General features: G+C 41.4%; 1 protein-coding gene across 1 annotated transcript in view; it reads left to right on the forward strand.

The window, feature by feature from the left end:
* The window catches only part of LOC130573118 (cytochrome c oxidase assembly factor 1 homolog), a 52,916-nt gene that overhangs the window by 10,728 nt on the left and 16,305 nt on the right, over nucleotides 1-25,883 (forward strand). The window contains exon 2 of the mRNA XM_057365330.1: nucleotides 18,182-18,382. The gene's annotated coding sequence lies outside the window, so the exon portion shown is untranslated. The remainder of the gene's footprint in view (nucleotides 1-18,181; nucleotides 18,383-25,883) is intronic.

The raw sequence follows: 25,883 nt of genomic DNA on the forward strand, positions 1-25,883 counted from the left end.
TGTGTTAGGCAGGCATTTCAGCACGCAGGGTAACGTGCCTTTGGATTGTACACAGCTAATCCTCTTTATACTTTGCTGACTGTAACCTGCTTAGTTTTACATGAAATGTATTCGTCGTCTTTTCCTGAGCCTGATCCAAAGCCTGTTGAAGTCAGTGGAAAGAGTCCAGATATTTTTTCAGTAGTTTTGGAGCTGACTCTATATGAACAGCTGGTCTAGCACTGAGTCTTCTAGTTGAAAGACAARGAAAATAAGCAGTACCAAACCACATGGGACTCAGTGCTGTATTAAATATATAAATAAAAGTAATGTGAAACTTGTAAAACCAGACTGGACAAAACACTCTGAAACATGCTGCAGGGAATAGTCTAGTGCTAGCAGGGGAATAAGTTAGCTGTTTAATGATTTCTTTTCCATAGCTTTTTCTTTTCCACMTATTCTGTAATGTAACAGTACTTTTTTCTCCTTGGGCAAATAGCTGTCAGACAGCAGCACTGGAATGAGAACCTATGTAGTGTTTGCTTTTATCTTACATTACAAAAGAAATATGAATACCTTATGTTATTCCAAGTATAAAATTACAGGTGTCAAATCATTTGGTGCTTTAAGAGCTGTGCCAGWAAAGTAATCCAGTAAAAATAGCTATGTCCTGTCAAAGCTGAGCAGTTAGTGTTATTAAAGTTTACTGCATGGCTYCAGCAGTGTAAGATGGCACTTGTTMTAAAACAAGTGTAAGAGATCAGCAARAAACTTGCCTGGAATCACCTAAAGCACAGAAAGACAGGAGGATGGAAACGAGATACATGGCCCAACGCCTAATGGCCCAACGTGAGAATTTGCCTTGTCTGATTTACCATTGGTTTGAACTTWAAAAATGCTGTTAGAAAAAATGCTGGTTAACATCTTAGGGGCTGATTCCTACCCAGGGATCCCAAAACATTAAAGCAAAGTGTGATTTGTGCTTGGTTCTGGGTAAGTATGTGGTTGACCCTCTGTCCTAGGGAGTGTACCATTTAAAAAGTAGAATAATATTTAGTTGGAAAGGTTGAAGGATTTTATCATCTCCACAATTAAAGGTGGGAGTGCAAAACAGGGGTGAAGAAAGTTTGGCTGGGTTAAACAGTTAGGGTCTGGGTTGTCTGTGGCAGAGAACCCTAAGTCTTTTCAAGTGCTTTGCAACCAAGGCCATCCCTACCTACCTGTGGTATGGATGTGAAGTTGTAAATGAATGTAGGTGGTGAAGTTTGCCGTGGACCTGAACTAAAATAGGAGAACAGGTCATAGCAGAGCACAACATGAGGTTATGGTCTGTGAATTTCTCCTCAAAAGATCATGAAAAGCCGCACACACTTTACCCATCTTCTGGAAATTAGGTTAATACTTTTGTTGTCCATTTCATTAAAGCTGGGAGAAAAGATAATTTATATAATAGATTATGTCTACTAGGGGGCAGAGGAATCACTGCATTTAATGCTCTTTTTCAGGTCTTCAGAGCTACCATGAAACCTGGACAGAGACAGCTTGATTTGGTAAATTGAGAACATGCTGCTTCAGTCAGTGTGGATGTTAGGAAGCTAATTAAAGGACATAGCAGCTGACAAGAGAATCTTTAATCCCTGTCAAATCCCTTAAGTTTATGACCAGTGTGAAATGGTTCATATAGAAAAGAAACTTTTACTCCTAATTCACATGTTTCYAGATGAGATATGTTTACTGTCATGGTAATAATCTGAACACATTTTACTTAAAATTTTCAGGATGAATTTTGGCTGCCTTAAAAATCACTCCCCAAATCCCAGTTTTCTTCCCCTACTTCTTGAAAACCATGGGAGTCATATTCGTTGTCCACACTGGTATTTTAAGTAACTGGCATGAAGGGTGTGGCAGACTGCAAAGTATGCTCCTCAACTGTAGGCCAAATCCCGGTGCTTAGAGGCTGCAGTTGCGCTAAAAGGTCAGAAACAGCAAGGACATGTAGTGCACCAAAACTTGCCTGTCCTGACAGASATAGTCTTGTGCTGATTTACAGAAAAAACTTTTAGTTTGGTTCCTCTTTTTTTTTCTTTGCAAACCACATTCTCTTGCTGAATGTAAATGTATCATGGTATGATAAAGTCTATTTTAGGTTCGTTTCCATTAATCTGTGAGAAGACAGAGCCAAAACCCAGAATCATCTATGAAGGTTTTTTTTTTTTTTATTTCTGAAAAAAAGAACTCTACAGTAGGTTTGTCAGTCAGTAGATCAAAGGATGCATCTAGTGTACCTCAGTGTGCTGTAACATGAGCTATTTGTTCGTTAGTTAGTTCTAGTTAACTAACATGACTATTCATTCTAAAATAAGCACTCAGGCAGTGTTTGCTCCCAGGCAAATACTTGTTCTACTACAGTTCTTTCTCAGCTYAGCTGCCTCCAATCCCCTTTCCAAGTGCTGAAGTTGCTAGCCYTTGTAGTCATGAGAGTTAATTACCACTCATTTTGTTCACTTTTCTRCATGGCCAGAAGCTTTTATGTCTTTTACATGTTTCAGGAGTGGAAAGACTTGCCTGCATTCAGGTACTGTTTCTTATGTGATTAATAGTTGCCAAGAAGTGGTCTGCCACATGTGTGCTGGCAGGTTGGTGGCTGTGCAGCTGCACTGCTAATTACATGGCTGGGTTGGTTAAGCACAGTGCATCTGATGATGGAGATAGGCTCTGCAGAGGTTAGGTAAGCTGGGCCACCTGGGATGTGGAGGCTAGAGGTGGCATCTGGGGACAGATGGGATGGATGTGTTGGGGATGAAATCCGGACATGAGAGGACAGCTACGTGCCATGATACAGGGCAATGAGTAAGGGGCAAAGGAAAGAAGTTAATAGCAGGCTAAAGCAATTCATCTATCAATTAGCTGTGCACAGCATGACCCTTTGGTATTGGTCTGGACTCCCTTAGTTTTGGGAGTGTTTGTGTAGTAGAAGAGTGGCGTATATTATGCTTTTGCTTTCATATCAGTCCAAGAAAACTAGGTTTATCTCCCAGCCCAAAAGCATTGTCCCCTAGAAGTGGATATTCAAACGCAGTGCTCTTTAGAGGTTGTGACCTGCAGTAGCAGGGACTACATACTTTCAGTATCTCTAAGCTCTGGAGTCTTTCTTGAATTATGTTTTTTTCTTTTCAGCTAAGTAAACTGTAGCAAAAAGGCTTTCACAGTGTGCTAAGATATTCCCAAGTGCTCTTGTTTCCAAGGGTGACTTTACTGGGGGCAGAGATGCAGTCTGAACAGAGCTCATACGTGTCCCAGTTACAGAATTACTTGCCATGCTGCTGACAGCTTGATTTGTGAAAGAAAAAAGAGTTGCAAAACAAAACTCAACTCACAGTCTGTGCAAGAGAGAAAAACACAGACTTGCTGTGCTTTAGAGAAAGTGTCAAACACAAACATTTCAAAAGGGGAAAGCTTCTAGTCTTTATGTACATGATAAAAATCCTTGTACAAGGATAAGTCACATAACTGTAACTATTTTTAAGCTTTAAAAGTTTCCTGTTTAATACCCATGGGATAAGTGTGTGCAGCTAGCTGGAGGCCAGTTTTGACCTTGGACCATTGAAATCTGTTGACCTGTGGTTTGGTACAGAGCTGGCCATTGTTTTTTTCCCTGCTTTGAAATAAGGGATATATGGGAAACCTCTAGCACTGCCCCCCCCCCCCACCAAAAAAAAAATAAAAAAAAATCCATGTGTCTGATTGTGTGCTAGACCTGCTTTACTTAGCTGCCAAGTGTTGCAAAGTAACCATATATTGAAAATGCTGCTAATTGAGCAGATGTCACTTAGAAACTCATCTTTATGCTTTTATACTGAATCTGGTAGCTCTAAGAGGACTATAAGTGCATGTGTAATTCCAGAGCTGTTTTACTCTGGCTTGAGACTAAGCAGCAGTTATAGAAAAAGAATACTGAAGTGTTCTGCTGTTGAGCAAGAAATTTTATTTCTAAAGCAAAATCTCATGGACTACAGGGCTCATGATTCATAAATSTGGTACAGTGCTGAAGGAAGCTGTGTCTTGATTTTCAGCTTATAAAAACAGGATTTTGCTAATAAACATGTTCTTCAGAATTACAGACTAGTAGATTCTTAAATCCACATTCTTAAATGTGGAGGTCATGACTCTTGAACAGTAGCCTCGTCTGGTTACTGAGTACTGTATTTTTATGATAGGTGAGAYGGCTTCTTCCTGGCCACTTAATTATGTCACTATTAAATGGAGAAAAGGAATTGGGATGACCTAGTCTGGAGGGGATAAAGCAAACAGCAAAACACTGCCATTGGTGAAACTTGCTTTAAGCACATTCTCTAGTTAGATTGAGTCATCAGTCATCAATTTTGTTTGTTCTCTTCTTCCTCCTCTGTCTTTCTCTGAGCCATATTATAAAGCAGTGCTGTGACTGGAATCAGAGGTGCATTATGTGGAGTGGTCCTGAGAGCAGCAGGCATGGGGAATCTGGGTAGGGACTGAGCCAAGGCATGGGGACACAGGCAGAGCCCAGTTTGCAAGAGCTCTTGAGTGAAGTATTGCCTCCTAAGGATAGTTCTGGAAGGATGTACCCAGCCATGGATTAGTCCAGCAACTTCCTTGAAATCTGCTCCCTGTACTCCCTCTTCTATCGGCTATTGCTAGAGTTGCCCCTGTTGCTTCCTCCTGATGCAGGCTTTGGCCTCAGACTTGGTATTTCTCTCCATCATTGCCCCATCCTTAGTTGTTCACAGTGGCTCACAGTGCACCATTTTCCTAAGGTCAGCCAAATACACAGTTTTGAGGATGCACTTCTAGTATGTACTGAGCTCAGAAGTCTGCCTTCACCAATTTAATTCCTTTATAAGAAYGTCAGAAATGTTTTCTTCTCTTAGCACGTCTGTATACACATGTATGTTCTTCTGTGTATCTGTGTGTATATTCCATTATTAACAGTGAGCATTTAGTGTAGACATCAGGGATGAAATGGACTGTAAAATTTCCATGCCATCTGCCCAAACAGCACACTGGCTTCAAAAAGAATACTCAGATGTTTATGAAAGCTAGACTGGATGATGATGATGATGATGATGATGATGATGATGATGATGATGATGATGATGATGATCTCTGTGTGGGGGAAAACACTCATTTCTCAACTGGCAAACTTTTTTGAAACTCAGCAATTTTTGCTTGTCTGATATACTGTCTTTTATGTCTTATACATGTTTTGGGAGTTAGAACAGCATGTAGATTGAGCAAAACAAAGTTAGTGATGTGAAAATATATTTTGATATCTTATCCTAATTCAAGATAGGGTTTCTCACCTCTCCATGGGAGAGRGCTGGTTGTCAGCCTGGGCTGGGACTGCAGCAACTCCAGGTTTGGTGACAACAGCTGTGTCATGGGTTTTGTGCTTSCACATGGGATGAAAGCAGCACCAGGGGTGGCATTAGGGTGGCAAATCTATAGACTGAAGAATACAAATTCGATAATAGTACTGGTTATGCTATTAGCCAAGTTCAGCCAATTGCATTTATTTTGAACAATACCCAGAGCCTGCTGGAGCCAGTGGGAGTTTTGCTATCAGCTTCCCTGAGGAGTAGGATTTTGCTCATTGTTTAAATTAGCCATATCTTCATGGGAGCATATGGGAGCAAATGCAAAGGTTTTGAATTCAAGAAGAAAGTAAGCAGCTTTATGCATTTACTGTGTTACACAGGTAAAAGCTGAAATAGCAAACCCATCTGCTAAACCTTCAACACATCTCTATAAAACCTATGTCAGAGTCAGAGTATTCTTTTCCATTTTATTTATGGTCTTGGCTGCCTGAATGAGTGCATCTGGAGCTCAGATGTCTGATGCCCTTATTATAAATTAGTTAACTTGAAAAACTGCATGCACTGTCACATCTTTGCTGTGGAAATGCCAGGTTGCGTAGTTGAGGTGCTTTTGTGCATGCATATGTTTTTTTATGTGAAAAGGCCCTTGAACTTTATGCATAAACAGTGTTCTCTGTCTCTCTTCCCACCCCCCCCCGCCCCCCCCCCATTTTGTTACAGACTGTGGACTAGCATTGAATATTCAGGGAAAGCTCCCCAGGGAGATTAGGGACATGGACAGATTTTAAACRGAGCCCTAATGCATAGACACGAAAGGACAAACATTCGATTGGGAATACTAGTGCAAATTCCCTGCTTTGGGGTCAAAGTGCRTTAAACAGTTGTTTGCATGTTAAAGATGGTTTTAAAATCAATACAGACCAGAAATTATAAAATTTATAAATGGAGATGATGCTCAGTGAGAGAAGAAGTACTTCAGTGACACCTTTTGTTATAAATCATACAACAGTATATAGCAGTGCCAGAGAGAAGTGCATCTATAAATCTCTTTCTGCAGGGCTCAGAATCCCAGATCTCTCTGAAACTTACTTCAAGTCAGGATTTGTCCATATCCTTCTGTGTCCTGGAGAGCTATAGGAAATGAGACTCAACAGCAGTAGGAATTAGATGCCTTGACATAAATAAATTGCTGTTATCATCAGTTACTCTGATTACACTGGTGTGGAAGATAGCTTATTGCTATATTTAATAAATCTAGATTAGAAGAAATTGAGTGAAGCCATTGCACAAACAAGCAGTAAAAATACATATATTTGGGACTGCTGTGCAGCAGCTCAACTCAGGTACTGATTGAACTGTAAAAACTGGCAACCTGGATGGTCAGCATCTGAAACTGGGTTGCATTACAGCAACATGGCAATATCAAAGCTGCAGTGTGGCTTTAGTTTCCATACAGCTGGTATTTATCATATAATTGTTTACATATTTAAGAACAAATGCCATTAAAAATATCATTCTGAAATAAATATATTGCCTTACTATTGCTGCACATTTGTTTTATGGGTCCTTCAGCCTGACTCCATATCACTGCTGAGCCCTGTCCTTTGAAATGGAAGCGTCATTTGCAGTATAGAAGTGCAGCAGCATTTGTGTAATACTTAAATCATTTCAGTTACCATTGCAGGCCACATTTAATTTTGTCTACATTTCATAAGGCCCATTGCCTCCATTGTCACTGTCTCATGTTATGGTAAACCCTAAAACAGCTGCCACAAAATTGAGACCCTTTATTTTAGATGCAGCATGCCTGCTTGCTGCTGCTGCAAGCATTTGACAGCTTCAAAGTCCATATTTCATAAGTTCCATCTTAGTCTGGGGCAAAAGAACAAGTCTTCAATGTGGAGCTCTGCAGCACTGCACTCTGCAGCCTGCAGCTTTTCATTGCTCTTTGYTTTCTGACTGTCCCCTTAGCTTTTCCTTCTGGCTCCTCTTTGCTTTCTACCAGTTCAGACATTTTTTTCCAACCTCACAGCTTTTTTCTGGCCTGACACTCCTAATTGTGCTCTTAAAACCATTTCTTGGAGACATCTCTGTGCTAAAAGTAGCTCCCAAGCTTATTCTGCAAGCCAGTTTGGAGGACTGTGTTGGATATATGTATCCCATTTATCCCTTGGAAGACAGTGGTCTAGTCCCACTCTGCAGCTGTAAGAAATAAAAAGAACTGCAGCTGCTGTACATGGGAGATATAGCTTTGGATTGTTTCAGAATGAGGTGGCCTCTCTAACCTTAGCCTTCCTCTCAGAAATGCCTGTGGTGTAACCACATGCAACAGTTTGTGTTTTGGATGTTACAGAGCACAATTCTCTGTGAGAACACAACTGCTGTTGGCATAAATGGCAAGATTTTATGATATCTGCACTCATACATGTCCATTAAAGCTAATTGCAAGGTAAGTCAGATCCCTGTCCACAGGCTCAAATAAACACCTGCTGAAATAAATACTCTGTGAGTCYCTGAGATGTCGCTGCTGGTGTTAACCAGGGTGCCCTTGCATACCCCTGCTTTTCATCCCTGAAATGCACAGATGTTTCTTAATTGAGTCTTGTGTCTACTTCTGCCAGCCTTGGCTGTTTAACGGAATGCTTGAAGAAGATGAAATGCTAAAGGCMGGGAACATTCTTGCAACCTTGTGGTGCGTACTTTTCCACAGGAGGCAAGATGCACTGTGCAGCTGTCCTTGGATTCTGCTGCTGCCACCCTGCTGGGGCAGCTCGTCCCTCAGTTATGTGCTAATGATGATAGATTAAAAGGGAGGCGGGGAGGAACCGAAAAAAAAGCAAGACTTGGGGGTGAAATTTAGCCATTTTCCTTAGCGTTCTGCCATCCAAAGGGGAAGGTGAATAACGCTTGCTCCTGTGTCCAGAAGGTGGCACCGGCAGCCCGAGCYTGCCGGCTGCTCTCTCTTGTCTGGCCCAGCCGGGCGGGCACCTCCGCCCCGCTTAGAAACACTCYGGCTAATCCAGGATCTCAGCCTCCTTAAAGGCTCTCAGCCCTTTAAGCCTGTAACTAAGCCGGTGCTCTCATTGCCTGACTCCAGGACTCTGAGCCTACGGGTTACAGGCTTGGGGGGCGACCAATCAACGCTGTGACTGGGATCTTGGGATTTTGAATAAGCAGCTAAGTCCTAGCAGTAGCAGAAGCTCTAAGCAGCAGGATCTTTACCTCCTCATTACAAAATTAGTTTTGCTGTTGAAGTGGAGAAASGCCTGATTGAAGACACAGTTCAGGGTTGCTTTTTTTAAAAACCATGTCTTGCAACAGATGAGTTATTACACATGCTGGCAAACRTTTCTCAGGTGTCACAACTCCAATTACTAGAAGGGATGGTATTTTATTTTCTTTGCTTTGGGGAAATCTCTGTGAAAGGTAGACCTGAAGCAGGAGTTTTGCACTGTGATCCAGGACCTTCAACCAAGGCATGGGGTGAGGGGGCACCTTGGTGCTGGAGGGCTTTCAGCTCAGCATCCCTGGGCAGTGAAACTGTTTTCTGCAAAGGAGAGTAGACAAAATTTTGGAGCACAGTTGAGGAGTCAGACAAGTTAGGTTTTTCCTGCAAATGTGATTCTGGCTATTACGCTTCCTTTCTCGACATGGAAGATAGCTTTCTTAATTTAGACAATGGTTTTCCAACCTCAGAAACCACAGGGTTCCATGTGAAATTTTGGAGATTTCCTGCTCTCCATATTGGCCAGTGTCTCCCCACTTTCCCTTACTAGCACTATTACTCTTGATTATAAAAATTAAAAAATAAAAAAACCCAGCATATTTTCTTCCTTCTTTTCTTCACTCAGTCTCATCTCAGCAGGAGCCCAAACCAGTCTCCTGTGCCTACCACTCGGAGCCAGCTGCTGTGGTAGGAGGAGAAGGCAGGCACCARGCCAGCTACCGGTTGTGGTGCTGGTGCCAGCCCTCTGCTCCCTCCATGGCAGCCATTCAGTCATGAATACTTAGCAGGCAGGAGCAGATACTTGAGGGAAAGCAGTGGTCTGCCTRCTGATCATATTGGTCACTTTTGAAAAAGCCCCAACAAAACAACATCCAAAATACTCCCAAACTCCCAAAGCTCTYTTCTGTGTTGGTTTTTAGGCAGTATTAGTTTTCATCTAGTGGCATGAGATTGAAAAGCTGTCTGGAATAAACTCCTCATATTAGGGCACAATGTGTTACCGTGTGCTTTCACTTTGACAGTGTCCTGAAAGGACCCTTTTTCTTTATAGCTTTGTACTGAGTAACTAGAAGTACAGGTAATTAGGCCCACTTAAATTTTAAAAAGATTTTACCACTAGGGAAGAAATGTGTAGGTTGAAAATCAGGAGTAAAGGAGAAATTGTTTTGAATTTCACAGTTGACTTTGTGCTGTARCAGTTTGCTTTTTCCCAGGTGCTTATCTGCTGTTGATGGCTTTTGGCATTGTGCATAGGCAGAAAAGCAGAACATGTAGCTGAACAAGAGGGCTGCATACAGAGAGAACATTTTTGACTGCATCAGCTTCAAAYGTTGCAGTTCCTTCTTATTTCTTCCCATGTCCTTTGCTTCTTATATAGTTTCTTTGCTTGACATGGTTTAGGAGTTGGACTGGACCTCTTATTTTTTTCTCCTTTTTTTTCCCTTTTTTTTTTTGTTTTTAGTTCATATTGTTGGTTTACGCCACTTCTCATAGATTCTTTATCACCTGCCCCCTTCAAGGCAAAGTGCAGGGCTGCACTTTGTAGCAGCTGTGCTGCAGGACTGCTGATGAGGAACAAAATGGGAGCTACTGAGCAGTCATTTGAAGGCTGGCTATTAAAAAGAAAAAAAGTAGCTAATTAGAGCTTAGGGGAAGAGGCAACACTGTGCAAAAACACCAGAAGGTAAGCCCTCCAAATCCCATACACTCCCTGTAAATAGCTATAATTAACCCCACAGTATTCAATTTATTAATTAAAATTTAATTAATATTTTCTGTCCTTGACAATCATTTTAGAGGCGGTCAGGAAAGCATAATGGCAGCTGGGTTTSTGTGGAGCAGCAGTGACATTCAAAAGGGCAGAGGCACAGGAGACTGATCTCAGTTTCCCAGTCATACCTGTCATAATACAGTGCTGAAACTGGCCACTGGATTTCTGGGAAAGAAGGGCAGGGTGGGAGATAGTGCAAGCCCCAGTGTTCTCCTGCACACTTCCCGACATCACCCTACAAATGCAGCMCTAACCTGGATTATCTGAAAGTGTGAGATAAAATAGTGGAAAATGTGTGTCATCTTAACAACTTACACACCCACTGMGGGCTGCTGTACAGTACCATGTTTCGCTTGGGTTTGATGTTCTGCTTGGTGCTCTGTCTGAGGGAGTCCTGAATTTCATAGATCCTGTCGAAGTAGAATGGCTATTGCTTAAAAATGCTGCGACTGAATTTGGCACACTGCTCTTCTTCTCCAGGAATGGTTTTCCTGGTCATTCATATTACCTATGGTCAGTATGCCAGATATCCATCAGTGTCAGAGCACTCTCCTGGAACAAATCCCTCGGTATCCCCAGTGGGATGTCAGCTGTGTAGATCACTGCAAGGTTTGCTCCAAACAGATAGGATACATGTGGAAGACACCAAATGTGTTTGCTTCAGCAAGGATTCAAGGTAGGCAATAGTATAATTTGTACTCTCACCCATCCTTTTCCTAGAGCACACAACAGGTTTTGTTTTTTTTGGCATTATAGTTTTTTGACACAGCACTGCTCTGATGGCCTGCAGCATACACCTGTTAGTAGTACTCTTCATACTTTGAACTGAAAAAAACCCCACCAAGCCCATGAACAGAAAATACTGCCAATTAGCTACAGGGTCAYGAGAAGAGATGCAAGCTAAGCACTGTGCAGTGTGGGTGCAGCCAGCCCACTCAGCAGGAAGCAGTGTGGTCATGAGCCATCCTGCAAACACTGGCCTGTGAGCAAGGGTCTGCAGTACAGGCCTGGTGAGAATATCCATGAGGTAAAGGAGGTCTTTTATTCYTCATTTGACAGAAGGGTGCATACTGAATTCGCAAGAGAATGTACTCAGAGTGTTCAAAACAGATTTCCAGTCACATAAATACTGAAACTCCTTCAGTACAGAACTGTTAAGAGCAAGTGGGAGAGGAGGTGGGACACAAGGACCATCATCACAAACACCTTGTCTTCACTTCTCTGGATGAAAGAGGGGTTATGCAGTGTTTTTTGTATACCTGGTTGTTCAGGCCATGTGGTAGTGAAGTGGCACGACATCTCTCAATCCCAGGGAGGCAGGCGCAAGCTGTTAGGTGCYATGAGGCCAGAAGTGCTTCTGAGAACACCCAGGAGCACAACTGGAGTTTTCCAGCAAACATGAGAATTAGAAAATATGAGTATCACAATTTGTAGTCTCTTTAGCCTCCAGACTTCTGTGTGCAAATGCAATTTTACGACCATCACAGATTCTGCTCATGTGGTCTGTCCACAGGAAACCAGCCTCAAACCCATCAGGGGCCATGAGTCATATCTCCATCTGATGTGTTTTCCCAGGTGTGGCAGTGTGGGACTAGAATGAACAAGTTCTCTCCCTTGTGTGAAAAGTAATGCCTCTGATGCCCTGCAAAGGTGTTCACACAGGGCTGTCCCTGTTCTGCCAGTAGCAGGGCCAGAAGGGTGGAGTTGAAGATGTCATTGCTATTGCGGCGGTTCTGTTGGCATCAAGCTGGGACATCTGGTGTGGCAATGTTGAGTCACAGCAGCATTTAGTCTTGTGTTGCCACACATGATGAAGCAGGCCTGATCCATTGTTACACTGTTGATGATCCCAGGGAAATTTCAGCAGAACTGAGGGAGATGGAGACATATGCTGAGAATCACTGCAGCCTTCACCCTGAGRTGAAACTCCAAAAGAGCACAGTAATTGTCCAATGACTATTGCAACCGTTGCCTGACTTTGCATTCATAATTTACTCCCTTTTTTTTCTTCCTCACTTTCTTTCTTCCTTCCTTTCTTCCTCTCTCTATTTCTCTATTCTCTTTCTCTTTTAAAAATTTTAAACAGTATTTTTAGAAAAGTACTTCCTGTATCTCTCAAAAATTCATCCATTTCTCAGACTTTTACAAAGAGAGTAGGGGAGAAAGAACAAACCCCAGGCAACTCACTGCTAAGTTTTGAATTTGAGATTCAGAACAACATATTCGTCAAAAATGAGCTTTGCTTAACTGTTAGTAATTTGTACCAACCTGCAGTTAAAACGCTCAGCATTTGTTCTCATTGCTTTCTGAAATTACATTTTCCACTTCCTAGGCCCTGGCCTCAGGCATTGGATTTTTGAAGCAATCATGCCTTGGCAATTAATGTTTAAAGATGAATGTTGAAACTTCTAAAATAGTGCGTTGCTGAGTAAACATACAGGAAAAAGAATACAAAAACTACAAGGCTTTTACTGGAAGGTGCAGAGTTTGGAGATAYTATCCTTAGAGCTCCCAGCTACAGTACATTTGATTACCCCTTCCTCCATTCTTGCAGATAGAGGAGACAGCCCTTTTTTTAAAAAAAAAAAAAAGCAGAGGGAAATAAATATCACATCTAATCTGTCATTTCTTTGTGCTACTAACTCATCACCCCAGAAAGCTTCATGGGAATTATTAACTCATACAGAGAGGGAGGAGATAAATCTTTGACAAATGGTCTGTAGCTATAAARTGACCATTTTTTGATTTTTGCAAAAGAGTGGGAGGACAAGGAATGAAATAAGAAGGGAGGAAGGGTAAAAATTGAAGGGGGGAAGGCAAAATGTAGTCATAAGTTCTCTTTCTATGTCATATCCCTTTGTTTGTCCTGAGTCTGCCTTTTCTCTCTAAATGCCATAGCTTACAGCCTGTTACTAACCCAGCTGGATTTACTTGTGAAGCAGCCTGTCATACACAAGACTTCTGTATGTCACAGAATTGCTCCTCAGTAGCACTTCTGAATCTCTCAGAAGTTATCTATCTGAACCTCTCACTGMAGCATTCTTATGTGCTTTAGAAATTAAGATGCATTATCACCCCTTTCTAACAGAAATCCRGAGTCCAGAAAATCAGAATCCAACTGAAAAAGCAAGTGGAAAAAATCAGTAACTTCAGCATTTCAGGAAGGGGAAAGGGTAGTCTGGATTGAGATTGCCTCCCTACTTTAGGCATCTGACTCGGTCATTGCAATCCTGATTCAGACCTTTTGGAAGACACACCTCATAGACACATCCCAATAGGTTGGCATGATGCAGCTGCCTCTTCACCTGAGACTCCTAAAACAGGAAAAGTGGGAAAGAGCTCATGAAATAGAGTGATTTCTGTAAAAAGGGGCAGGGGGGTTCCACTGTACCATGGTGGGGTGCTATTTTTCATACAAAGAATGGTCTAGCAAAGGCCAGTGACAAAATCCTAAACATGTCTTGGTTTGAGACAATGTTTTCAGAGAAAAAACRTTACAGAGTAAACGTTTCGTCTGAAGTGAAAAATTTGATAATTTTTTCCCACCAATATGAAATAGATGTTCGCGAAAAAGTGAAGAGAAAAAAAAAAGTAGTTTATTAACAAAACACAGTGCCCACAGGACAGATAAAAAAGTAACTGTTGGATATTTGAAAGTCCAGGAACGCATGCCACCCCTYCCCCCACAGCCACTCAGCCAGTGGTGCGGAGAAAGATGGCRCAGCCCCTGTCCCCGKGAAAAGAAGCAACAGTGTMAAAAAAGAAGCCTCTCAGGCAACAGTGGCAAAACCTGGAGCAGTCCWCTCCTCACWGTGGATGAAACAGAGGGCTCWRTGTGCTTTTCTGTCACCGGCTTGGCTTCTSCTAGAGTCCRGGATGAGCRGTGTGGCTTGTTCCTGCCAGCRTCCGGCTGGTCGGCACTTGCCTCCTGGTTCTCGGACCACAGCCCTGCCAATCCTCTCTAGAAAAATCACAGGAGTTGCAGAAAGGAATAGCAGTCCAGGGAGAGCTGTTTGCCCAAGCTAACAAACAYGAGCTAGCTAAATGGCAACAATGTAACTCCCCTGCACGCAGCAAACTRAGCTCAAAAAGCCCACRGCAGYATGGCAGCCCRGCTTTTAACTGCCCGCACTGCCTTCCCAGCYGCCCCTSCCCCTTTTTACGGTCACATTTAAAGGCAGAGGCACCTTTTGGGCTTACAAGCTGATGGAATATAKGAATACAGGATTGGCACAAAATCAACCCAAGACAACAGATCAACTGGAACAAGAACAGAATACTGCTTTGGACCAGTTTTTCTGCTCTTTTTTTTCTTTCTTCTTCTTTTCTGTCATCCAGAAAAGAGAATAAAATTCCCAGTCCAATGTAGAACTGGAAGGTTGGCTAACTAAGTTTGGATGAGGTGCTTTGGACTTTGCTACTCTTTGATGTTCTTTTTGCTCAGAAGAAACCAAAACCCAGAGAGCTCTTAGAAGAACACCATGTGTCTGATTCTGCATTTAAGTAGAAAAATGGAACCTCCCAAAAAATCTTGCCTTTCTGGAAATGAAGTTTAGACTCTGAGAAAGATTAGTGAGAGACACATTCAGTATAAGTCATACTCATTTGGGTAACAGGCAAGTTTCTGCCTGTGCTCACTTCTAGTATTCATTATGAATGTCTATTAGTGACTTCCTAAGCAGTAATTCCAGCTGAGCAGTAAGTGTTGTCTTCTGCTTTAATAATTTTCGTGTTCTTTTAGCATTGTTTATATGCCATCATCAGCATGCTAATACATTAACTGGGTACCCAGTACTTGGCTATTTTATTATCCATTGCTTTAGTTATCTGTCCAGACTCCCGATCCTAAAAGGATTAAGCTAATTTTTAGATGATTTTGCTGTTGAAGCACAGTGGTTTTGAATTGTTTTGTTTGTTTGTTTTTATGATGTCTTTAAATGTTTTCCAGTAAAGAGAAGGGCCTGTTTGTACTAAATTTATGGCTGCTTGCTTAAAATAGCTTTCTTGTGGTTTTTTTTCTTCTGTCGATTTTTCAGAGTTCTCTTAAAACATGCAAGTCCAGAAAGCGCTTCTGCAGTATGCAGGGTGCTTCAGTTACACTTCATGTTTAACATGACACAGATCATTCAGATCATTCAGCATTTTGCTAAAATGAGGCAAATGGAATGGAAAATGCTTTGGTATTAAAAGTAGTGTGTCTTTCAAGAAATGCTTAATCCTAAACAGATCATTCAAATCAAGTGTAATAAAGACTACTGCAGCTAATGAAAAGATTTTTCAGCTCAGTGGGCTCTCAAACAGGCAGAGATAATATCCTTGCCCTTGCTAACAGTGTTCACTTAGCCGTGTTTCCTTTCCTAGACTGGAAATTAGATTTCCTTCTCCATTGTTTGTATAGGAAAACTCAATCTGCTCAAGAAGATCATATGGGAGCCACTGTTTTTAGAAGAAAGACCTGCATTTGAATAAAAAATACCTCTGGACTTCATGTTCAGCCACTTGGCAGTCGCCACAATAAGCATCCTTACCATATTTTTGAGGTGATGCCCTCCAACAGGCTGTTTGTGTTCGCTGTACACGCCTTGTGCTGCAATGAGGGACTATACAAGAGCCTGCTTCAATCAACAGCAAGCARCCAGCTCACATGTGTGTGCACATGTATTCCCACTGGTGAGCATGTGCATTAAGCCACCCAAGTTTATACACCTAAGGTTGGAAATGTTTATCTTTTTATTTTCTCTATGCTTCATTCCCAGCTTATTCAAAATCCTGTCCCCAGACTTAACATACTTTGTTCTTACCTTGCCTACCATGAAGGCTTTGGACCTGAATTGGGCAGGCTCCCAACACCTTCAGCTGTCTCTGGACCATACTTCATTTGGTACATCTTTGTATGGAGGGCATTTTCAAAGATGTGTGACTGTTGATTTCCAAGGCCATTTCATAAGGACCAAGACTCAAGAATTAAGCAAAAGCACAAGAGCGAATTGATCAGAGACACAGTCACCCAGTTATCAGGGATGAGGATAAAATTTAGGGATCTGACTTTTTACTTGCACAGCTTAATTTGGTGTCTTTGTTTTGTTTTGTCTCTTGCTCTTTCTCCTCCTTACTTCTCCACCTTTAGAATTAAAAGGCCAAAATAATACACTCCAAATTTACTTTCTTATTCTGAAACTGGCAGTGAATCCTGTAGGTTCTTCTTAAGGAAAACCTTTTTCTAAAGGTGCCACACACAGAGGGTTTCTCTCCAGGACTATGGGATAGGGAGAAAAAAACTCTATTACTCCTTTTGCTATGTAACCTTTCCTTAAAATGCCAGCAACCAAGCTTCCAAAAAGAGAACAACAAATAYTGAAAGAGGAATGTGAAGGACAGTACGAAACAAGAAAGTAAGAAAAGGGATCTGCTCAGACAAGTTTCTCAGGAAAGGTGATGTAATATGTACTGTAGAAAATCCTAGCAGTTGACATAACTGAGTTTTTTTCTAAACAGCTGTGGATGCCAGCAAGCTTGGAGAAACAAAGTGTACAGTTGGGAATACGGCTGAGCAGACTGTTTTGTCCAAAAGAAATATAGTAGGTGTAAAACTTGTTTTCATAAGATGACATTGAAGTTTAATTGAAAAGTGTCCTTTTAATTAAGGCTGAGTGACCACTGAATGAAAGTCTTATTTCTTTTGAGGCTGTTCTTGGTGATACTGTAAGATTAACTCCTGCAGACTAGAGTACTTGAGTCTGCTGTTGGGATGCTGTGGTACAGTTTAGCCAGTTCTGTGGCAAGTGCTCAGTCCCATTCATAGACTTTTGCCAATGTTTATCAAGCTTTTTACCAGCTATCTTGAGAATTGCCCAAGTTATATTGACTGTCTTGCTCATATTTCAGCCTGGTTTTCTACATAAATGATTGTTTTCCAAACATGTTCTGTGCCTGTCCACATCTGTATTTATAAAGTTTGGGAACCTCCCTCCCTGTTATAACGGACCTGGCAGAGACACACAGGGTCTTTGAGATAATGAAAATACTAGAATTTTGTGTCAGCACGTGGCTGGATACTGGAGAACATCTGGATCTTCTCTGCAGGGGAAAGGCTGCAGGGAACTATGCTCTTTGTCAGCCTTGGAGACTCCAAAAGGCCCAGATCTGGAGGATATCAGGTGTTCTTATTCCATTTCTCACACAGCTTACAAATTAAAAGGTCTTGGTTGCAGACTGAAATGTTTCATCTTAAAAATCACTGGTTCCTCTACTTTGTTCCTCCTGGTACTTAGAGAGAAAAATACTGCATGTGCAGAGACTGATAGACACCAAGTGCCATTAGAAGTGCCATTTTCATGTAGATTAGTTCATAAAAGTTGGATAAACTGCCAAACAAGAAGCCTCAGTTCATGAACTATTGTGGATTTATTTATCATTACAAACAGAGGAAGAACTGTATATAGTATAGGAGTAATGTCTATTATATAAATTATATTTAGTTACAGGCCTGGCATACACAGTCAGTTACCTCCTTTTTACAAATACTATTAGCACTGTTCAGGCAGCCGGCAGGCATGGTTTCATGCAGAAGAGTGTGTGATTATTTTCATAAAGTTTTTATGAATAAGCCTGGAGAAGGCTGCAGAATATCCTTAATATCTTTGATGACGCTACTGTCATGTCAAAATATCACGTACCAACTTCTCTCTTTACTATAAATTAGTTATAAGGAAAACYAAGGGAGTAGGACTGACAGTGCTAGATGTCTTGGAATGGGAGGTTGAATGACCATGTTGAATCCTTAGGAATGTCTGAATATTCCCCCGTCTCTGATACATACCCACTCCTGTACCCTTTTCTCTTTTATTTCAGGTGGAGTCTGGATAAGAGCTGTCAGGAGAGCTTTTTAGCCATTTTGAGGCTGAGTGATAGCAATCTCGAACCACAGTTTTAGAGGAGTGGCACCAAAAAGCCTGTTGTTAATGCTGAGTGCTTTACAGGACAAGGAACACTCCCTGCTTCCTCAGCTGCCTGACAATCAARCCATAGATACTGACCTTCAGTCCAAATACGGTAAGTCAAGCCTGCATCCATAGCATGACTGAGTTTAAAATATAATTGTCAACCTACAATTGTTTGGAATGAAGCCAGGGGGAAAATCTCTAGAGCACAGTGCAGTGTAGAGGACACTAATATTGCCAGATCTCTCCCCGTTGTAATAAAACTACATTAAATGATGTCTTGTTAGTACACCCTAGTGCTGTACTGAAGTTGGGCTGCATTTCAAGAGCTTCCTAAGTTATAACAGTGCTGAGGCTGGAAAACTGCAGTAGATCCACTGGAAAAGCCCTGCCCGCTGCCAAAACCAGTCATGCTTCTTGGCCATGACAAAGGTTCAAGATTTCTTTGTGCAGCTTCAGTTTATCTTCTAAAATGCAAGAATCAACTAAGCTGACTGGTTACTWAAGAGAGTAAGTGGCAGTCTACCTTTTTTTTTTTTTCCTTGGGTAAAAAAAAACCTAAGGATCAGCTTTGTTACTGTTCAAAGTACCGACTCACTATTCCTAAAGACRCAGTCTCCAGAAAGGTTACAGTATACCTAGAGAGACCTTTCAAAAGTAACCTTTCAAAAAAAATCCCAACCTCTTTCCTTCATCTGGGATACAGTATCCCTAAAGTATCTCCTAAAGTTACTGTATCCCTAAAGATAAAGCAACCATTCAAATGCCTCAATTTGGGTTTTCCTTTAATTTGCTGGGCTCCGTTTAACAGAAAGTTTCCTCCAGCTAAGACTTGAGGGCAGCAGTGATGGGGTAGAGAGCTGGCTGCTGTCATTTGGCCCAGAAATGAAATCCAGGCTCCGATTAGCCTTTAGGCCAACAGTTGATAAAACTTTCATGTCACGCTTGCATATGAAACTCTTTTCCATTCCCACATAACCTGCATACATATTCTTGTTTCCCTATAAAAGTTCATTTGTGGCTTGAAAAGCTCATGTCAGATACAAAGCTATTGGAATTTCTCATGATTTCTTATGTTTTTTCTTTTGACATTTGAGCACAGCTGCTAAAAGTCTGAGAATAGCTGCTGCTCCTGATTGAATTTCTTCACCTCTCCATTCCTCAAACAGATGATATTTGAAGTTTTAAAYTGTATGGCAAGTGTGCACATTAAACATCGGTCTGAGAGAAATGGGAAGCAACATTATGGGACTGCAGCTTTGGGCGCTGCAAACAACCCAGGTCTCCATATTAAAAATCAATCACTCTTTTGGTTTAAAGTGTGAACAGTGCCTCAAAAAGCTACATGAGATCCATTTCTGGGAATGAGTGTATGCCTGCCTAGTTTACTTCCTATGAGGTTATTAACACTTGCTGTATCTGTAACTGCTGGTTATTGAAGGAAGGGCTTAACTCCCTACCAGAGCCCCAGGACTAATCAAAACATAGCTATTAATTTTTAATGACAAAGTTGTTGCTTGCACCAGTAAACTGGTGTTAGTCCCCTAAAGCACAAATGGCACATACTCTATCACAGTTAACAAGCAGATTTTGGGAAAAAAAAMCACAGAGGAGTGTGGCTTGTTGCGTCAGTCCAAAATAACTGGCTGATTTCTTCTTACTTTCCCCACCAGTACTGGGTATTATGTRTGCTAACTAGTATTCATTCTCAGCGAGGTATCTGGACTTAGTAGGACCAGTTCTTTCTTCCAGTAAGACCWTTGCATCTTAAAACAGCCCAGACAAAACATGCCCAGGGGAAAATCCCATGCTTATAGGAGCTTCCAAGTCTTTTCAACCATTTGCTTTCCTAGCTGCTTGTCTTGGGTGGAAGAGAATGGCTTGTTAAAAAGGAATGGCCAACATAAAAGGAAAAAACCAAATAAGACACTTAAGGGTGTGTCTAATGGATTTACATATCCAGGACAGCAAAGGAAGTATTGCTCCTCATCTGTGCCAGACTCGGGCAGAGGAGCCAAACTGGTAAACTCTAGCTCTGTCAGATAATTCTGCCATTTTGGAGATGGGACTGGGTTTACACTGAAGAGGCTTCACATGAGGGGAGTAGAATTTTGGATGCTGTGGGTCCTCATTTCTAAATTTGTAAAGAGTAGGAAAACCACCACATACAGTTTCACAATGCATGAGAGAACAGTAAGAGCAGTGATCAGTGCATTTTATTGCAAATGCTTCATTTAACAAAGGTTAAATAGCATCTGAACAYTGTCACTTTGAGATACATTCATAATCTGACTTTGCCTCTGCTTATAGTGGTATAAATCAAGAATTATTATGCTGAAGTCAACAAAGTCATTACCTGGTTTTAACTCAAATGAGAGAAAATCTTGCTTTTTATTTCTACAACAAATCCCATTCAATTCAGTAKGAATACAACAGTATATTTAAGCAARTGCAAGARCAGAAACAATTGGAAAATCCATGGTCTAAATTCAGTACAGGGTTCTGAAACTGAATTTCCATCTGAGCAGTCTTGAATATTGCAGCACTAAGTCTCCTTTTCCTGCAGTGTAATCTAGTTTATTTTCCCCAGAAAATATATTTTCCTTTTCATGAACAGAGGCCTCATGAAACACGTGGCTGTCTTCTGAGCAAAAATCTCAAAGTCCGTAGCTTATGCATATTAAAGCCAACAATGCACAAACTTCTGTTTTGAATCTAAATGAAGGTTTTTAGTCTATCAGCATTTTTATTCCATGCCAATCTTTTGCATAGGGAAAAATGTGCACCCTTAGGAGAATAATAACTGTGATAAGTTGTTAAAAACCAAATTATCTAGGAAGAKAATTTTTCTCATTATGAAAATGGCTTGTCAGATATTAGTGAAATGAATTGGCCACTTAGCACACCTTTCACAACCTCAGAAGAATTAGATTATGGCCTATATATTCCCACGTGTTACAGGAGCAGTTCTCCTCTTTATCTATACAGCAGTATCACTCCACAGTTTTTGATTATGTTTTATTCATATGGAAGCATAAATCAGTCATAAATCAGTCCAAAGCCTAAAACTAACCAAACCAGTTCATATTTCTCACATGAGCTGTTCTATTTGCATGCCTTTCCAGTTAAAAATTTCTTGTTCTGATATAAAAAAGATTCTAGGTATGTAGTGTTCAGTCGAACAAGGTGACAGCATGACATTTAGAAGATGTATGCATGAGGAAGAAAGAAAAATGGGAAAACAGCAGGGAAAGAAAGGAACATTTGCTTTTGACCATCTCAGTAGAAGAAAGTGAATTGAGTAATACCTACCTAATTAATCCTTTGATTTATCCCTCYGCTTTCTGGAACTATTCAGAGTAGAGGAGGTGCAAGCAGGATCTCATCAGTGTAAGTAAATACATGAAGGGAGAGTGTGAAGAAGACAGAGGCCAGGCTGTATCCCACAGTGCCCAGGGATGGGACCAGAGGTGATGGGCACAAACTGAAACACAGGAGACKCASTCTGAACATCAGGAAACATRTTTTCATTGTGGGGTTGACAAAGAGCTGGCACAGGTTGCCCAGGGAGGTTGTGGAGTCTCGATCCTTGAAGATACTCGAAAGCTGTCTGGACATAATCCTAGACAACCATCTGTAGGCAACCACATTTGTGCAGGGATACTGGACAAAGTGACCTCCAGAGATCCCTTCTGACCTCAGCCCTTCGTGGTACTGTGATGCTGCTCTGGTCTCTTGTCAGTGAGAAAGGGTGGCAGCTCATTTTCTTAGCTGGCTTTCTTCAGTCAGGAGCAGCAAATTTCAGAAAAGCAAACGGTGCTCTAGCAGCCAGGAGCTCTGGAAGAGATCCCAATAAACATGTAGAATTTGCAGTGGGAAGGAGCGGTATCCTTGTAGGGTCAGGACAGGCAACTTTACAGTTGGCAAGTAAGTAGAAACAAAGCAGGAGACCAAGAATTACGTATTACTTCCACTTCAATCACTCTGAGAAACATTCTCATCATTCTTGTTTCAGAAGGGAAACTGTGATGTAACTAATAAATATACATCAAGTGTCATCTGATGACTACASCTTTGTGTCAGTAGCTTTGGGAGCACAGGAGGAATGCTGAGAACTACTGYGAAAGGACTTGTCATGTGCAAAAACAAAGCAGAAAAATCTGGGTGCCCTAATTTGATGACGTTTTATTTTGGTGCAGACAACTGAAACCTTGGTGGTTTCTGGGACTATAATCATGTTTTCTGGACACATTTAYAATATCATTCTCCTGCACCGGATGAAGATAGGGATATCAATAGATGATTAGGTCCAGGAGTTTTACAGTGCCAGTTGCTGGTGCTGCAACACTTACCTTTGGCCCTAGGCAAAGACTGGGGCTGCACTGTGTTCACACTGGAAGAAACATAGTAAAGAGGGTCACATATCTCCTCCATCTCCTGGGAATAGTTTTCTTGAATGCCAGCTCTTCTACATCTTAAAAAATTACCTGAACTGAACTTAATGCAGTGCAAGGCAGCAGAAGAAGTTAGAAGGCAAGTTCAATGCCAGGTTCAACATTACCTTTGCTTAGCAAGACAAAGTAACAATTTMTTTTTCTTCCTTAAGTGAATTTTACAAAAGGACAACACAGAGGAGGCTGAAGCTTTCAAAAACACGAACTTTGTATTGCTGAGTTCAAGCAAAAATGCAGCACTTACATATCTGGCACATTAAGGTAACCCTGACAAGCAACACATGAAAGTGCAAATGCAGCTTCAATGTACAAGTAGTGAGTTTCTGTCTGTCATACTGAAAATACAAYATCTTGCCAACTTACAAAGAAAGCACTTTTTCGTACTGTGCGGTAGACAACCCTGTCTCAAATAACAGTGCCTTCATCTTTTGCTGGTACTGTTGGAAGTGGAGAAAGWGTTCTTTTCACATCTTTCTCTAGACTATTTCTGCTTCTAAGAATACAAGTGCCTGCTGAAAATGCTTTAGCCTGTATGCTAAARTGCCTGGGTTTCTGTAATGGGGACCACAGAGAAGCACTGCTGGGGTTAATATATTGTTTTTCCCAGGCATATACAAGTGTATTGCAGAAGGCACTATGCAAATATTGTTCACAGAGTTTATCATTTCCTGTTGGAACAGCAAAGAAAAGAAGGTCATTGATTTAAACCAGAGAATACAAATTATTTCCTGCCCACAAAGCTGCCAAATGCTTTGAGTTATTGATTTTTTTTTCCTCCCTGCTGCTAGCCAAACACTTCTGGTCTTGTCATGGGCATCATTAGCTTATTGACCGAGTAAACATAACCCGTTAAGCTGAACACTTTAAAAATAATAGAAAATTATAGTGGCTTTAGTAGGAAAAAGCTGGAAAGGAGAYGAGAGGAAAAACAGTTCCTGAAGTCAATTAACTTTTATGTAGATTCAAGTTTCTGGAATATAGTTTGCATCCAAATGAGAGAGCAAGGTCTGAATTGAAAGAATACTCGGAAAAATACCCCAAATGCCCTTTCCTAAAGAAGCCATAAAGAGGAGGGTGGAGGGAATTGGGTACTTCAAATTTTAAGACCCCCAAATAAAAGAAAAAAAAATTACTGCAAAAATCGAGATTGAAAGGATAAAACCATGTGGCACCAGCATGGTGAAGGCATGCTTTTATTTATTTATTTACTTACTAGCAGCAGGAGGTCTGTGCTGTTGTCTGATTTTTTTTTTTTCTTAACTCAGAGCTGAGCACAGCTGATGCCTGGCCTTGGAACCTGTCAGTTGGAAGATAACATGTACAGTATTAATAAATGTMGAACAATGCTTGCTGTCAAGTTGGTTACAAGGCAGTAGTTCACTGAAGGGGCTTGACAATGTCAAAAAGCATTAGACCAGAGCCAGCAAATGCTTTATACTCTACAGTTGAACCCAAAAGATGAATTGATGCCCTGGATCTGACTTTAAGGCATCGSTCTGCTCTGGAGAGCATTTGTTTGTCTGAAGAAGCCTGGATACAAGTTGCTTTTCCCTCCTCCTCCATCCATCTGCCTACACGAGGGAGGCAAGGACCAAGACACAAGAGAACAAGTCCTAGTGTGCTGTAGGGACAGGGAGACCTTATGGTACAGGACAAAATAATCTTTAGAAGTAGGAGCACACACTCAGGAGTGTTTAGAGGCAGCTCTAAACAGCAGGRAGGCAGCTACCAGGCTGGGACACTGCAGACGAGGGCTGGCTTTCCCCTGGGACTGGCTGTTGCAGATGGCTTGCCTGGCCAAGAGCCTTGCAGTTGTTTGGTGTGAGAGTCAGCAGGGAGAGAAGAGCCAGTGGGAAGAGACACCAGGAGGGAAGTAAACAAGCAGATTACAAAGTGATGAAAACTGAGAGTATCGGTCTTCTACAGTGGCTTAGAAGAAGGTGTGACCATTTCCTCTACCCCCTCACCTTCATGCCTGTCGACTGAAGAATACTATTAAGGCAGGTAGTCACAGATTAATAATGACCTGTTAACAGCTTCTTTAATTTTCTAGTAAGTGCCAACTGCAGCTGCCATAATTATTTAGCTGGTCCTACAACATGCCCTGTGCCAAACTGCAAAATATTTCATTTTCTTTTGTCTGGAACACACTGTCGTGCCTTTTAACATGAGTGTACTGCACATGGGCAAATTCATGCCAAAGTAAAATTACATCTTAAGGTGTCAGAGCACTTTGCAGCCATTAAATATTGAGATCCTCCAGTAGGAACCAGGAAGTGTTCAGTCACTTATTTTTGCATGTGTGAATTGAGACACTCAAAGTTTATACTTTTAGCCACTGTGATATGGTGAATCAGTCCCTGAGCTGCCTGTAAAATGTGGGAGCACTGTCTCCTGCTTTTTGCTGGTATCACATGAATTCCAAAAGGGAGGTTGGAGGCAACACTGAGCAGGGGCTTTTTCTACGTAAGCAGAGGTTCCTGGGAGTAAAATTGTATAAAAGTGATGGTATGCATCTCTTCCTAATTCCCACCACCACAGACCTGAATGCTATGTAATGGGAAAACAATATATAAACAAACAGAAATGGATCACAGCCCACCTCTCAAGTGTGCCACATTTGTCAAATTTCATTGCATTGAGCCCTTAGTAATCAAGCATTTAATCAACAAAGCCCACAATGCTGTTTTCTGAGGAAATAGTGTATGTTGTTAGCTGCCTTGTTTGAATGCTCCTCCTGAGGATGTGTCTTGAAAATGCCAGAAAGCATCTACTGAATTTCCAAAGATCTTTTAGAAGATAGTGATCCTGTGAAGGTATTACCTGTTGAGAACACACAAACACACGACATTTTGAAAAGTCTCACCCATCAGCAGTACATACAGTTGTGATCTATGCTTTTGTCCACTTCTTGGACTGTAATATCTCCTTATTGGACAAAGCCCTATGCTGTAGTTCAATTCTTGTCATCATATATAAAGGTAGGTTCACTGTAGGAAATAGCCCTGGAGTTGTGCTGAATCTGTCTAGTGTGGCATGTTTTAGCCCAAGAGAGAGAATGGTCAGGGAACAGGGAGCAGCCCAGGTCTCTGGGAATCAGTCTCTGGGTCAGTGCCTGACCTGGCACTGGCTTCCTGTGAAGTTGTTCTGTGTTTTTCT

The sequence above is a fragment of the Malurus melanocephalus genome, unplaced genomic scaffold (genome assembly GCF_030028575.1).
Source record: "Malurus melanocephalus ecotype Western Australia unplaced genomic scaffold, MMel_1.1 scaffold_51, whole genome shotgun sequence".
Taxonomy (NCBI): Eukaryota; Metazoa; Chordata; class Aves; order Passeriformes; family Maluridae; genus Malurus; species Malurus melanocephalus.